The sequence below is a fragment of the Drosophila ananassae genome, chromosome 3R (genome assembly GCF_017639315.1).
Source record: "Drosophila ananassae strain 14024-0371.13 chromosome 3R, ASM1763931v2, whole genome shotgun sequence".
Classification (NCBI taxonomy): domain Eukaryota; kingdom Metazoa; phylum Arthropoda; class Insecta; order Diptera; family Drosophilidae; genus Drosophila; species Drosophila ananassae.
Window position 1 is genome coordinate 5,143,390 of NC_057930.1, and position 13,554 is coordinate 5,156,943.

General features: G+C 38.5%; 2 long non-coding RNA genes across 2 annotated transcripts; one reads left to right on the plus strand and one right to left on the minus strand.

The window, feature by feature from the left end:
* The first annotated feature begins 8,745 nt into the window (after positions 1–8,745).
* On the plus strand, positions 8,746–11,187 carry LOC123257344. The gene is made up of 3 exons (XR_006507394.1): positions 8,746–8,763; positions 8,843–9,017; positions 10,923–11,187. It is a non-coding gene; the product is annotated as an uncharacterized LOC123257344 (long non-coding RNA).
* LOC123257345 lies at positions 9,822–10,061 on the minus strand. Its single transcript, XR_006507395.1, has 2 exons — positions 10,009–10,061; positions 9,822–9,950 (listed from the first exon to the last, which is right to left on the minus strand). It is a non-coding gene; the product is annotated as an uncharacterized LOC123257345 (long non-coding RNA).
* Positions 11,188–13,554: the final 2,367 nt, after the last annotated feature.

The window sequence follows — 13,554 nt, forward strand, 5'->3', positions numbered from 1 at the left end:
CTTTTAATCAGCAAATATCAACCAAAATTAAATGTTTCATTGTTGTTATATTAAAAAATATTTGCCAAAATGCTACCGTATAATGGACCAATTTAAGAAAAAACACCGATTCAAAAAGCAAAAAAAAAAACAAAATTACACATTAATCTTAATAGTATAAATACAAAATTTCAAGTTTTTATCTTTAGAACTAGATTTTATGCCAAAAAAGTTTTTTTTCCCATAGTGCACAGGCAGTTGTTCTTATATTTTTGTGCATATTCAATTTATTCACTTTAGCTCGACTTTAAAAATGTACGTATGCGCCAAGAATTGAAAGCGGTGCCATATTTTAGCACAAGATGGATTTAAATTTTTCCTTTCTCGAAATTCAATTTTTTTGTGCAAATACCTGCGGTTCAGTGCTTTAATCCTGCTTCCACTTTTAATGTCTACAATCGATGCAGGTGCAGGGCATGGGGATGCTAAGATGAATCCTTTCAGTAGCAGTTGCTAGTTTCCTGATAAATGTAAAGTTTCGCGAAGCGGAATTAAAGTTGTTGGTTCCCTTTTTTTATATCGTTGCAGAGGGTATTATAATTTTGGTCAAAAGTGGGCAACACTGTGAAGGAGACATCTCCGACCCTTTAAAGTATGTATATTCTTGATCAGGATCACCTCCTGAGTCGATATGAGCATGTCCGCCTGTCTGTTTCTACGCAAACTAGTCTCTCAGTTGTACACATTTTTCTTTTGTTTGCAGGTAAATGGAACTTGGTAAAGATTCAATTTTAAGCAAAGTAATCCGATTTGCCAAATTTCTTAAAGATCGGCCGACTATATTCTATAGCTGCTATATAACTGAACAATCGTAATTACGAGTATATATTTTTCAAAAAATTTTATTTTTACGTAGTAATTGTAATTCATACCGGTACGTAGTTACCCGACTATATCCTATAGTTGTCATAAAACGAGCGGAATTGGCATAACTTTCGTGTTTTTTAAGCTAGAAAAATGGGACTTGGTACAGATTCCATATTGGGCAAAATAATCAGATTTGCTGAACAATCGAAAATGGCACAACCTTAACTGCAAGGGTATATCAACTTCGGCTCCGCCTGGAGTCAGCTTTCCTTGCTTGTTTTCTTCATTTTTTTCCCTCTTTTTTATTTGTGATATTTTTTGTTTGTTATATATATATATGTTATAAGACCGCCTCCGCCTCGAGCCTTTCTTTGCATCTTCGTTGCCTGAGGCGGAGCGCCGTCAGTTCCTGGTCCGTTTGCTCCACGACCCTCATCACTCTCCTCGTCGATCGGAGCCGTTGGACATCCCAGCCGGAAACTTTTTTACTTTTGTAATGTCCTCATTTTGCCGGCGACTTCTCTGCTTGTGCTTTGAGGTCACTCAGATATGCCATTTTTTCTTTATTCGTGCCAACGTGACGTAGCACAGCAATTACTGGCGACACAAAGTTCACCACCTTGTACGGCCCATCGTACCTTGGTGCTAATTTCGCCACGAAACCTTCGGCTTCTTTGGGCAAATGGTGCTCCTTCGTACTGCCTGATATACTTTCGTCTGTCCCTTTGCATCCCTGGCCAGAAGTACCTTGCTACTACTCTTGCAATCGTTTTTCTTCCTCCTAGATGTCTTACTGTTGTTGCGGTTCTCAATCATAACCTGCTTGCCGCCAGTACTCATAGCTTCCACGTCGCCACTTCTTCACTGCCGGCTCTATGCGGAACATGTCGGTAAAGACGGCCTGCTTCTTCCATGTATTCTGGACATTACTGTGGGTTTTTCTGTATTTTTTCTCCCGGCTCGCTTATCCATATGCATTCATATTTTTTTTTATTATCGGCTGGCAACCAAATTCAGCTTACCTTTCCTGTAACTGATTACATAGTTGTACTGTTTCAGTTCAAAAACACATCTCGCAATCCTTCCAAGTGGGCTCTCTTGTTGTTCAACCAGTGCCATGTGGTCGGTGATCACTAGATCCACTGGATCCTCTGCCAACCGTGAGGACAGAAGATCCCCCCTAAAATTTTCATAACAACAATCACTTAATCTAAGGCCTTTAGGATCCATGAACCCATTCGCCGTCCTCCTCGGTTAAAACGATGAATTTACAACGATACGTTTTCTGATCTATGCGCTATGGCAAGATGAGCCAAGGCGAGCTGCCTGAGGAAGTTTATCAACGGCAAACGACTTATTCTAAGGTCCCACGCCCGTAGCCATGACACCTACGCAAAGGAAACGACGAAGGTAGCAAAAAACAGCGTCAAAAATCGGACAAATCAGGGGACGCACCCAGGCAAAAATGAAGAAATTAGAAGAAGCGAAAAGGGGTTCACGCCACGCCTAAGCCCGCGACACAGGCACACAGACACGTGGAGAGCGCCACCGCAGCTCACTAATAAACGCGCCACTTCAGTTGACCGGAGGAAGGTAGCATTCCTTGACCGCTCGATTAAGCAGGTATGTTTTGAGCAGCTCATGACAGTTTTGAGGGAGTAATAGTTTTATTTTATACATAAGTCCTTGCAGCCAGGCTCGGTCAAATGCCTGGGATATGTCCAGAAATATAGCAGAACAGTATTCTCGCTGTTCATAGGCGGTTCGAATTTCAGATGTGATACGGTTCACCTGCTCGATGGTGCCATGCTTTTCTCGGAAGCCAAATTGATGTTCGGGGATTATATTATTCGAAGTCATATAAGGCGTGATACGGAGCAGTAGAAGTTTCTCAAAAAGCTTTGATAAGCATGAAAGTAGACTTATTGGTCTATATGAAGAGGCCAAAGCTTTGTCTTTCCCTGGTTTCGGTATCATTATAATAATGGATTTTTTCCATTGTTGGGGGAAGTGGCCAAGCTTTGTAATAGAGTTAAATAGAATTTTTATATAATTGATAGCGCACGCAGGGAGCTCCATAATTATTTTCGGCGCAATGAGGTAATACCCTGGGGACTTATTTGGCTTGAGGTGCTCTTTGATGACCTTAGTGATTTCAGTTGTTTGAAATTCTATAGCTGGAATTGGATCTGGAATTGGTAGCTCTGGAAGAATGAAAGGAGAGGCTGCTTGATTTGGAGTAAAAACTTTACAATGGCGAATAGCGAAGACGCTTGCTTTTTCTTCATCGCTGCGCGCCCAAGATCCATCTGGTTTTCGAAGGGGCATATCTGCTACTATGGGCGGCTTTAAGTTAGGATGGGTTTTCCATAGAGGACACCTGGTACTTTTTGGGGAAAGCTGTTCTATGTAGGATTTTTGAGCAAGTTCTTCTCTGCTCCGTAGGACCTTTGTGAGCCTTCGTGTCGCTGTTTTTAGCCTTTCCTGTGAAGAAGGGAATCTGTGTGCCTGCCATTCACGGCGGAGCTGCCACTTTTCCCGGACTAGATTTTCTATATAGGAATTTGTGGCGGAGTATGGAGGTTTCTCTGTGGTCGCAGGAGTCGAGAGCTTTGCTGCTGAGGTCATCAAGTCTTCCAGGTGGTTGACTGCATCTTGAATGTCTTTGCTACAGTTCATTGACGGTTTTATGTTTATGTGAGAGCTTATGTACTTTTTGTACCTAATTGAAGTTGACTGCAAGGAATTTGTAGCAACTCCTTGGAGGGAATGGTGTTTTATGCGCTGCTTTATGAGGATCCCATTTCCTCCATGAGCCTTCCCATCTGGATGATTTGTTGCATGAAATATATATCCTGTTGAGCTATCAGCGTTTTGATAGCGGCCTAATTAACAGGACGAGGTTCAATTTTAGTATTCAATTTATTATGGGTCAATTTAACCCCAAAACTAATTCCGCGGCCGATCCAAAACAATGCCGAAAAACAAGTGCATAAAACCCAAGAGCTTGCGCAGAATCTCCACCAAAGCTCCCAAAGTGCATACGCTACAAATAACAATAAAGCGCATGCGAAACTGGGAGACAAAACAGAGAAGAATACATGCTGATAAAAACAGCTGCAGCCTAGCAATTTTTGATTATTTTAAATTCATTTTTTGGTGGCTGCTTGGCCCAACATCCTCCCCCCATTGAAGGGTGGGCCTTCAATAACACTGTTGGAAGGGGCAGCAGTCAAATCATTGCAGTGGTTTTTCCGTGGGTTGTCTTCCCTAGCATAGAGCGTCCAGAGCGTAGAGCGTTCACCGCGTCCAGAAAACACCCAGCCAAATCGAGTATTCTGAGCAATGGGGAGCCCGTGACCTAATTGGATTTGGCCAGCCGACAATAGGTCAAAGAATAAGCTGGCTCCAATCAACAGGTCCACTCGCTGCGTTTTGTGGAAGTTGGGGTCAGCTAGATCCATACAACAGCCTCAATTTCCACTGAATACGTGCTAAGGCGGGACTTCAAGCACACATTAACGGATGCTCCATCCGTTTCGGCAAGGCAAGAAGGCTCCAGATCGACCACGAACGAGTACATTGGCTGTTGGCAGGAGCACTAGCTCAGCATTGCGATCCTGGTTCATAACAGGGTTGATTGAGCGGGATGGGCTCGCAAAAGAAACGGAACCGATGGGACGGGAGACTCGTGCAGATGAAATCTGCCCGCGAGGGTGCAACGAAATATGATGACGGTGATTGCACGTCGAGCAGCGTGAAGCTGCCATCCTCCAGACAAACAAAACAGCGAGCCAGACGCCGCACTTCGTCGTACCGCTTCTCAATTGGCAAAGCACTTAACTTTGAACAAGAAGGAAGCTCGTGCACCGAAATACCACACAGGGCGCATAGAGCAGGACGGACGTTAATAACCATGCACGAAGATAGGTTAATCGAAGATCTACCTCGGCCCACTTGGTTAGCTGGTGGATAAGCCGCAAAAGAAAAGTCGATGCATTCAAGAGTCCGGCACCTTTGCTCCAAGAATCGTGTCATGGACTACCAATACGGAAGGCTGTCGTTGTTTCCGACGAGAGTGTGGCCTTTGTGGCAGGATCCAATTTCTGCAGGATAATCTGGATAAGCAAGCATTTTTGGATCTCGGAAGCTGATCCGGAACTCATAAGAGCCCGCATATGCCCTTTGAACCGATCAGATAGCTCCCGCAAAGTAGCAATAGACCCTGGCTCGACCACACGAAGCTGCTGGATCTCATTAATGTGAGACTGAAATATTAAACGCCGATTACTAAAACGATTGCGCAATAGGTCAAGGGCCACATCGTAGTTCGCGTCAGTAATTTCCAGAGCTCTCACCGTATCCAGGGCTGACTCGCGCAGGCATGAAATGAGCCACTGGAGCTTTTCCATGTTAGGTGAGGATGACTGTCAATCGTGCTCTTAAATAGGGCGCAGAAACCCGGCCACTCCCGATCTCGTTAAAATTAGGCTCCTCCAACTCTTCTTGAAGCGCGGTGAACCGCTCACGCAAATGCTTCTCCACTGACTCCAGCGCCATAATGGTACAATCCTCAGTCCGCCTTCACTTTATGATGCAGCGCCTCCATCTCCTGGCAGGTCACCTCTGCTCTTCTCCGCAGCATCCTTTCCCGGTTTGCGGCACCAGCTCCAATAGTCTCAGCTCCAGACTCCATTATTCGATTAAAATGCAACTTGTACCAACAACAACAAGGGCGTTTTCTTGGGACTTTTAATGCTGATCACAATAGTCAACCGGGATGAAATCACGTCGGGATCACCAATGTTGAGCTATCAGCGTTTTGATAGCGGCCTAATTAACAAGACGAGGTTCAATTTTAGTATTAAATTTATTATGGGTCAATTTAACCCCAAAACTAATTCCGCGGCCGATCCAAAACAATGCCGAAAAACAAGTGCATAGAACCCAAGAGCTTGCGCAGAAGCTCCACCAAAGCTCCCAAAGTGCATACGCTACAAATAACAATAAAGCGCATGCGAAACTGGGAGACAAAACAGAGAAGAATACATGCTGATTAAAACAGCTGCAGCCTAGCAATTTTTGATTATTTTAAATTCATTTTTTTGTGGGTGCTTGGCCCAACATATCCCGTCAGATAGAAGTTGCTTTTTTTCGTTAGATGAGTTTCGGAGAGGAGCATAATATCGATATTATTATCATCAAGAAATGTCTTAAGTTCAATTTTGCGCTTTGAAATGCCATTAGCATTCCATAGACAGATTCTCAAATAAGCCATCTAATTGGATTTTTATTTGACTAAAAGCTCCATTAGTCGATTTTGGTTTCGCATGAGCTCCTGAATATTAGTATTTTGCATTGTGACCATTAGACTTATAAGTGTGGACAACATTCCTTCGATACCCTTTATTTCGGGGGTTGCAGATTCTTGGCCTACTCTTTCCCTCGTAGTACCCGTAGGCGGAGGTGGATATCCTATAGTTTCAGGCCGCCACAAGCCACACAGACTGCACGCAAGGTGCAGTACGACTTTGAGTGTCCATATTCTTGGCAGTTTGAACTCTATAGAGGTTGGTTGCGCTTATGAGGTTCCTCTACCGCAATTCTTCTATGCAGAAGATACTGTAGTTTGTATATGGGATGAATCATATTTTTAGGTGTTGTTTTCGTTTCAGGTTGCAGCTCAACTTTGAACATAGGCTGGGGGACTTTTTGCCTGTTGATGATATTAATGGCTCCCTTAACTTTAAAACCTGCGCTTGAAAGGGCTTCGATGATTTCTTTTATTGGTACCGACGATTCAATACCCTTTATGACCATTTGAAGGCCCTTGCTGCTCTTCAATTGGTAGGTGTAATATTTTTTCTGGTTGTTGTATAGGTATTTCGTGGCTAAGCGATGATTTTCCTCCGTGTAGACTTGGAGCTTGGTCTCCCGTATATTGCCCTTGGTCAGTGGCATTATATTAAAATTGTTATTTCCAATTAGCTTAGCGAGACAGTTTACCATATCGCTGCAGTTTTGATCACGTATGTAAATGGGTGGGGGCTTTTGCTTGGCTTTGGGAACTTCCGTATTCTCTTCATTATTACTGTCTTCGCTTAATATAGAAAATCTGTTTTCAGACAGAGAATTAATCGGTTCGTCTTGATTGTTGACTTTCATTGCTTTTGCAGCGTTAGCATTTTTTTTCGGCTGGGGACTGAGCTTTCGTTTTACTTGGATATATCGGTCAATGCCCGTTTGGATTATTGCTCGGGGGGCCTGAGAGACAGCTACCTATGTTGCTGTTGTGGTTGAAGTACACGATGTGGTAATCGATGTAGTAGTGCTCGTTGTAGGCAAATATAACGGAGTTGATAGACCAGAGGGTGATAGTGCTGGGGGGGTGCAGTGCGCACTCCAGGTTACTGCACTGCTTGTGCCGGGGAGAGCGGGCATGCTCTCCCGCTCTCCCATGCACGCTCTTCGTTTGTGACGAATGAGAAATAGTCATTGGAAGATCGTCTACGCTCTGTTTCTGGGACAGGGAGCTTACTTTCGTTCATGTTGTTGTTGCTTATGTTAGGTACCGCTGGCAGGGACACTATAAGCTCGAGACTTATGTGTGTCCAAAAGCGTCCTTTCGCGATTTCTAGAGCATAACACTTCTTTTGCTTTTTCACTGAGTTTTCTTGTATTTGCATAGCTGCTGGCGGAGCAGCACAGAAACACGTCCACTCTCTCTGGTTAATTGGCTATTTCGAGTTAGTAAAACGCAAAGAATAGAAATAAGAATCTCTATTGAGCGAGAAATAGGAGCAATAGAATAGAAGCAACGTAAAAGAAGAAAATGCAGAGCAGGGCTATGTTTGGAAGAAAAATTGATAAAATTATTATTTTACCTCCAAATATATCACTTCACACGCGAAGCGATACGGATCTATGAATTGCAATTTGTTTATTATTTTTCTTTTTTTATTTGAATAGAAATAAACACCGATTGCACAGTGTTACAAAAAAACAAAAGTGAATGAACTTTTGCAGTGACATAGTAGGAAATATATATAAGGTCGAGTACATCACAAAACCATGTTTGAAATATTTGTAACACCCTCAAAATCTTGATTTATGGTTAAAAAAAAACCGTTTCTCGGGACTTCTTTGCGCTTAAAAATTCCTGGACGCGTTTTTTTCAACCGATTTCAAAATTTTCGGTGTTTTTCAATAGTTAAATGTTGTAGCTTTTTAAAAAAAAATATATATTTGATTTTGTTAAACAAAAAGTACAAAAAGGTACAACTTTTAACTATTGAAAAACACCGAAAATTTTGAAATTGGTTGAAAAAAACCAGGAATTTTTAAGCGCAAAGAAGTCCCGAAAAGCGGGGTTTTAATCATAAATCAAGATTTTGAGGGTGTTACAAATATTTCAAACATGGTTTTGTGATATACTCGACCCAATAAACAATTCCTACTATGTCACTTCAAAAGTTCAAAATCACTGTTACACTGTGTTGTTCATGGAAAGCTAATAAGCAAATTTTATGAAAACGCAGTGCGCACAAAAAAAACACGTCCGTTCGCTTTGAGATAAAGAGAGGAAGTATTATTCTTCCTGTAATTTGCCTTGCCTATGCTGAAAGCGGCACACGTACCTATATTCCCATATGACAGAGCAACCCAAAAACAAAGGAGGAACGAGAGCAATGGGACTGGGTATTAGACTATGACCAGGCCTCTGGTCATTTTAACGAGTCCCATACCCCTGACATCCTATGATATTGTAAAGTTATTAAGTTATTTAAGTAACTATAAATTATAATATTTTTAAAATGTACATCTGTTGATTGAAAAATTGTTACTTATTGTATGCTTCGAAAAAGTGCACCTTTCAGGCGCTTACTGCTTGTCAAGAATATTTAATAAATACAAGATGTAAGTGAATACCATATTTTATATTTTTGGTATTATTTTTATAAGATTAAATTTTAACAGTTAAAAATTTGTATTTCAGATTTCCCTGCAAATGGTTTATATTTTCTGGTATATGTATATATTCAAGATGTGGCCAAAGCTAAATCTGAAACTGGCCAAATTAATACAGCATCAACAATATTTGCTGGTGGAGCTGCTGGAATATTGGGTTTTAGGAATGCCAGCCGATGTATTAAAAAGTCGACTCCAATCTGGTGAGAAAATTATTTTATACTAGCAGTACCCTGCCACGTTTCGCTGTGGCATATTGTTGTTGCACGCATAAAAAATAAGTCAAACAAAAAAGAATAATTTTCAAATTAATTAAATTCTGTAATACTTGTGGGTATACAATATTCTTTGTTTCTCCTCCTTAATCATTCATTATTATTTCTGTATTTTAGTACATAGGTTGCTCTTCACTTAAGCACCTTGTGATACACGACATTTTTTGTTTTATTATCAGGCGCAAAAACAAACAACGCAGATGGTCTTCCGACCCGTGAACATGCCACGTATAATTGACCATGGGAAAAACATGAATGTTCTAGATTTAAACCACAAACTTTTAAGGATTGGCCTTGTGATTTGTTGATTGTCATGGCAAATGCAAGACGTATCGGAAATTGAAGTCTTTTAAATTCAAACGGCATATCGGTTGGGATCATCGGGATCCTCGGAATGAGAACTTCCTCACCTTTGAATTTTCCTATCATTATCGTAGCGTAAATTACATTGTTCATCAATTTACTAACCACCAAACGCGTACCGTTGCACAGTTTTGGTTGGTTTATGTTTCGAAGCATGATTACTACGGAGCCAACCTTTAGGCGTAAATTGTGCGGTGGTAAGCCAGGCACGTCCAAAGAGTTTAAAAATTCAATTGGATAGTTGGTGGCTTCATCTTCATTTGTGACGCAGTCAATAGATTTGAATGAATGCATTGTTCCAATGATCTTATTTTGAATTATGTAGTTCAGGTCATCTACATCTTTATTCTTAGCCGCTAAAATTGCTCGCTCACTCAACCATTCATTATTTTTGTAGTTAGAAATAATATTTGGAAATACATTGTTGATAAGTTCGTCTTTTGATGAGACAAAATTACAGAAATTATTTGGAAATGATATTAAACCGCTCGATTCTATCTACAAAATAAAAACCAGATTCTTTAACTACATTCTATGTAAGTACAAAAATAAATACCTTAAATGTCGGATTAAAACCTCCTTCTTCGATAATGTCTGCCCCAAATGACGTCATTTGGAAACAACTATTGTATTTTCGAGTATTTGCAAGAAAGTGGCGTGATTCTTGTGTTTCGCCGCAAAGCAATGAATACAATGGCTCTTGTGGCGGAGTCAACACTGGCAATTTCACTTTACCATTAACGCAGCATAATCCAGGCGTTTCTCCGGAAAACTTTAATGCACCACAATACTCGCAAACAACGTCCATTTGCCCAATGCAAACGCTAGGATGCAAGCTGTAATCATTGCTGCAATCGTATCGAAACGCAGCTCGATTCAAATCAGCTAAATATCTGCGTCGCAAATTGAAATCTATTTGAGAAGCACGAAGTCGAGCCATACTATTGCGGCGCTGTTCACGTGCAATTTCTCGTTCTTCTTCAGTCCTTTCATATGCAATATTTTGTATTCTTCTTGCATTACGGCTTTGTCGGGAAAGATTCGACCGTCTTGGTCGCGGCATTATTAATTAAACTTCACATCACTTCAATCCACTTGTTAATTATTTATTTAATAGAAATAGTTTTAATATTGATTTCAGCGCAACACAATCTTTTTGGTTCGTTGTTAAATTTGAGAGCCTGACTATGAATTTGACTTCGTTTGTAACTGACATTTTGACATTTGACATTTTCTTCTTAGCTGTCTGCCTAAATAAAAAAGTATGGGCCAGGGAGGAAAGGGAGGAACGCTGTCGAACGGGACAAAAAGTATCCTATGTCCTTCTCCTGGCTCTAAGCTACCTCCCTACCAATTTTCACTCAAATCTGTTCTTCCGTTCTTGATTTATAAGTTGTGTAATATAAAACACGATGTTCTTTTATATATATAGAAGATAGTTTTTTAATTTAATGATTATTCCTGTTTTAGCCCCAGAAGGAACTTACAGAATGGGAGTTCGTAGCGTTTTCAAGGAATTAATTCTAAAGGATGGACCAATGGCTTTATATCGCGGTGTAACACCCATAATGATTCGCGCATTTCCAGCAAATGCGGCCTGTTTTTTTGGCATTGAGAAAGCTAACAACTTCTTTGATATAGTGGCTCCAATATTAAAAAAAATTTTTTTTTTGTTTTTTAAGTGTAAAAGTGCCTTCGATTTTTAAATATATTGTTAATATTCTCCTTTATAGAATTGTCAATCTTTATAAAATTATTTTAGGGAAGGGATTAAAGAAGGGTTCTGTTCTGTATAGTTGTCTTTAAAAAAACTGTAAGGTCAAGACATTTTAGGTTGAGTCTGTCTGTTAATATAATTAGTATATTCAAAACAGTGGTTCCAATGTCTTTGAACATTGAGAGAGGCAGTTTCTTTGTCGGCCTCTGCTTCACCTCCACTGTAAACGTACACAAGTCCAAATCAACAACTCAATTCATTTGTATATACATAGACATGGTTTATACTGATTTAACTCATTCATTTAGTCTGTGACTAAATTATCAAGTTGATATACATTGACTAGCAAAACTATAAAAGGAATTCAGCCCTGTATCTTCGGTTTTAATGTATGCATTCTGGATAACCTGGGCTTATTTTATTGATAATTCAATATATGGGTAATTCTCTAATGTCGAACGCGACATTCGTACGCATTCCAACTAGAAAAAAACAATGTGCCAAGACTGTTTTTTATTTTTACAAAAGTGAATCTAATAGGTCTTGATAAGTTGTTTAATTGGTGTAAATAATAATTTTGGAAGACCCTCAGTTTTTAAAATATTAAAAAAAAAACTAGGGATGACGCACGACACAAAACAGAAGTTACTTTTTCAAAAACCATTTCAAGCGCTGATTTTAGCGAAACCTGATGGAAAATTTGTCTGCAATCAATTTCAAAACGTTATTTATTATTTTACTTTAGTAATTATTTTTGTTTCACTTAAAATTATTTGGTAGTTTTTTTTTTTAATTCATATATTCATAATTCATCATATTTTTTAAGTTGTTTTTGTACTTTTAAAATAATAAAACGTGAAATAGGAGATTCTAAGTTTAATAAGAATTAATTTAGAGCTAAAAAAAATAAATGAAGGTTTCAAACTTAACAAACAAGGAGGAAAATAATATAATTATATGTAATATAATAATATAATATTGTTTTATTTGGTGTCATTATTTTTTAAATTTTGTCTCCACCGCTTGCAATTGACTTTATTATTATTTCCTTCATTCATCATCAGGATTAATAAAAAGCAAAGAAAAAATAAAAAAAAACCTATAAAACGTTTATAAACCTATAAAACGTTTATAACCGAATGCACTACTTATATTTCACAAATTTTTATTTTTAATACTTAGATGTCCAATTTTCTGTTTGGCCCAAGTTTTGATGCTCATTCGACAAATTTCTTCGACGCACTGATAACAAATGTTCCTTTTCAATGTCGCACGCGACAATGAAATAAACTGATAATCTGATGAAAAATTCACAGTAATTAGCAATCTTATCGTTTCTTTTAGATTATTGTTGTAATCTTTGGTTATTAGCCGATATTACAAATAGTGAATATCAATGCAATTTATCTCTCTTTACGAAAATTATTTAAAACAAATCGTGCCGCTGAAATGCTAAAAACTAAACTTTCGCACATTTGAGACTTTGTATTAAAATATTTCGAAATGTGTTATAAGTAAATGTTAAATATTATTAAATTAGCTAAATTTAATAGGTTCCCTATAAAAATGTGTAAAAAAAACATTCTTTTATTGACTTTGAATTTTTTTGTCGTGATTGACCTTTCTAGAGAATTACCCATATGTATAATATTATGTTTTTTGAAAATTTTGAAATGTTCCTTAAAAAAAAGGCAATCTGAAACTTTTGACTATTCTTTTAAGTAGAGTTGTTTCTTCCATTGCTAAGTAAGAAAAAAGGAAATTTTTTTTTTAAAGATGATTCTGCACGTTGCCATCGGGCTTGATCTGTGAGAGAATGTGCATTTGCCATTAAAACAACTTAATCAATTAGTTTATCCTTCTTTTTAATAAGAAAAAAATTCTGAATTAAGCATGTGGCTGCGACAATACAAAAATAAAGCCTTAAAAAATAGTAAAATTAAAGGATCTAATAAAAGAATTTGCCATTTATGTGAGGGCAAAATGAGTGAGTGGAAAAATAAATCTTATTAATTGAATTCAAATTAATTTGTGACTGACGTAGATTGTGGACGTATATTTCAAGCGCAAGGTTTCTTCCTTTGTTTGTGCTACTTTAAAATTTAAAAAATAAATACAATTAGTAATGAAGATTAAATAAAAAATGTTCAAAAATGGATTGGAGAATCTCAAGCAACAAAAGCTGAAGTTGTTTGGTCTTGTGTCATTATAATATCTGGTAGTGTATATAATTTATTTCTTTTAAAAATACTCATATCGGTAAAGTGTCAGCGGTTTCGGTCTCACCCAGGCACACTTCTCGTAGGCGTGAATAAGTTATCTGTCTCCATCTCTCTTTCGCCCATGATGTGCGACCTTAATGGGGTTAAGCTTAGGATCACATTT